A 3281-nucleotide genomic window follows, 5' to 3' on the forward strand; every position below is an offset into this window, starting at 1 on the left:
CCATGCATGGAACTCTTAAAAACTCGGGCAAATTTCCATTTGCCAGCTTTGAGTCAAAAGGTCTCGTTTCAATTATTAGTGTTAGATTATATCGAAGTATTAAATTATATCAAAGGTCAATCAACCATTTGTGCTCTATGTGTCCCTAATCTAGTCAATTAGGACATATATATATATATATATGTATATATTCTATGAGAGGGATAGGGATGAAATCCCGTATGCTGAACGGCACCAATGTGAATTGAGAAGTGTAGAATGTGGCATCATATAGGAGTTAGCTAGAGGGTCATTTTAAAAGGTGGAGAGAGAGAGAGAGAGAGAGAGAGAGAGAGAGAGATTTAAATGTATGCATTTCCTCTTATGAGAGTTTAAAAATCCCTATGTTAGCTTCCTTTGCATTTCTTGCGTAATATTATAAAAATTAAAAATAAAATCCTTTCAGGATGACTTTGGTTTTGTGAACCATTACATCTCCTGCATAACCACAACTCATAGATACAAGATTAAATAATTGTGAGATTGAAAAAGACCATATTCCTACCACCAATACCAATAGACTTATCGTAGCAGCTATAAAAAATACTTGAATGATCAACAAAGATATATCATCCGAAAGAGACATGTCAACTACCTCGTTTGAAAAAGATACACTCGGGAAACCATGAAGACCCAATTTTTTTTTTTTTTTTTTTTGGCAAATGAATTTTCAAACTAGCAATCTATCTATTGATGACACCAATTAAACCAAAGGAATGAGTAATATTTTGGAAGATAAATTTATTTTGAACATTTCAAATAAAATACATTAAAAAAAAAAAACATTGTAATTGCAGTAATACAGAGAAATATAAACTTGCCAATAAGAGACAAGCATGAAGAATTTAACAAGGAGTCAAAATAATAAGAAGAAGAAGAAGAAAGGAAACCCAAAGGGATTCTCTATTCAATCCCAATAGCCCAGTAACTCACAAATGCTTGGAAAATTTGCAAGCCAGAACTAAATGTCAGGATAATATTTCGCTACAACATATTAACTATGGTAGAGATAATATACTGTGTTTGCAGATTGTCCAAAAAATAATTTCAGCGAAATAATTCATGAGGTCTTTCCCTCTTTCCAAGAAAATCGTACCGCAGTTGCTAAGTATTTTTCCCTCTCTTAATGTATTTTAGATTAAATTAATAAATATAAATCTAAGGATTCAAATCAAATTGATGAAAATCCAACGATAAACATTTGATGGCATGCATAATTCTTGGGTAACCCGTTAGCATGCCCAACCTTCTCCCAAAAAATATCATTAGATCAGTATTTCACCTTCGGCATGGCCATCAACAGAACAATAATCTAATAAAAAAATAAAAATTGATTAAATAAATGGATATATAGGTCTTTGTTGGAAATCCCATCTTAGATTATAAGTAACAAAAGGAGGAGCAATTGTCCAGGAAGAAAAGACTCTAGTTGCAGCTGCATGCTTTACACTAATTTGTCTGCAACCGAGTTGACTTCACGAGTTTATAGTAACAATGTGAGATGTCCCATAAGATCCTATCTAAATAGTGTTTAAAGAACTACCATTTTTGCTCAAAACACCATGGTATTTTTTAGTTCCTGATGTAGCTCACAACCATCTAAGAATCACATTCGATCCACAACTTTTTTACTCTCATTGCAGAAGTATTTGGAAGCCCAATGAAGAATGTTGTAAATTCTACCATAAAGTTCATATCAACAACTTCATAATGCACAAAGCATCCAAAGGGGGGAGCCGACATCATCTCTAAACACCCCACCTGCCCCAAAACAGCCTGGATTACCAAGTAAGCACCCGTCAATGTTCAACTTCTAATATCCCAATGACGAAAAACTCCAAAAAATCTTCAAAATTTATTTTGGAGGTGGCTTAGAAAATGACACCATCAACTTCTTAGACAAGAGAAATTTTACAAATTGAAGTAACATGAATACAAATTGACAGGAGAAATGTATGCATATTTCCTCCTATTTTATTTTTTTTTTCCCAAATATGGGAGAGAGAGAGAGAGAGATTTAAATGTCTGCATATTTCCTCTGATGAGAATTTACAAATCCCTATGTTAGCTTCCTTTGCATTTCTTGCATGATATTATAAAAATAAAATATAAAATATAAAATCCTTTCAGGATGACTTTGGTTTTGTGAACCACCACACCTCCTTCATAACCACAACTCATAGATACAAGATTAAATAATTGTGAGATTGAAAAAGACCACATCCCTACCACCAATACCAATAGACTTATCATAGCAGCTATAAAAAAAAAATAATTGAATGATAAACATAAGGTATACTTAATCGTCCGAAAGAGACATGTCAACTACCTCGTTTGAGAAGGATACACTCAGGAAACCCAAAGGGATTCTCTATGCAGTCCCAATAGCAAATAACTCACAAATGCTTGGAAAATTTGCAAGACAGAGCTAAATATCAGGATAAGCTAAGCTGCAACATATTAGCAATGGTATTCCCCTTTAAAAGTGATCTAGAATGTTGCTTTGATATATATTTGTTATCAGATATGGGTGGAAAGAAATCATCGGCGTTTTGAAAATTGTAGTAGGGTGCCAAGCTTGGTTGTCAAAGCCATTCTTAAGGACCTACAGGACCTGTCTAGTTTTTCTCCAATCAAGATCAAGTCCTTGAGAGATCTCATGTTATCTGCGTCAATGCATCTAGTTCGTGCTCCTCCCTGCTCTGTGACTATTCAAGAGCTATTCTAGGAACGCCCTCCAATGGGGTGCTATAAAATCAATGTAGATGGCTGTTCGTTGGGAAACCCGGGTCTTGCAGGGGCAGGGGGTATCATTTAGAATCATCAGAGAGCTCCTTTGACGGGCTTCTCCTCTTTTGAAGGTGTAGCATCTAACTTCTATGCTGAGTTTGTGGGGTTTTTTGAAGCTATCAAATTAGCAAAGCAGCTACAATTATCATGGATCCAGGTGGAATGTGACTCTCGAGCGGTGGTTTGGTGTATTGATAGAAGGAAGTTCCCAAGGTGCTTTCGTCAAAAGTGGCTTCTGCTTAGGAGTTTCTTGGATGGTATTCACTGGAAAGTTAAACACTGCTTTAGAGAAGTTAATTCTGTTGCAGATGGCTTGGCCAAATATGCAGCGACTCATAGGCTTTCTATGGTCTGGGATGTTCATCCAATCTTTGTTTTAAATGACATAGAGTGGGACGCCATGGGTAAACCGAGATTTCGATTTACCTAGGTTTGTTGCCTGGTTCTTGGCT

The sequence above is a fragment of the Macadamia integrifolia genome, chromosome 6, assembly GCF_013358625.1.
Source record: "Macadamia integrifolia cultivar HAES 741 chromosome 6, SCU_Mint_v3, whole genome shotgun sequence".
NCBI classification, from domain to species: Eukaryota; Viridiplantae; Streptophyta; class Magnoliopsida; order Proteales; family Proteaceae; genus Macadamia; species Macadamia integrifolia.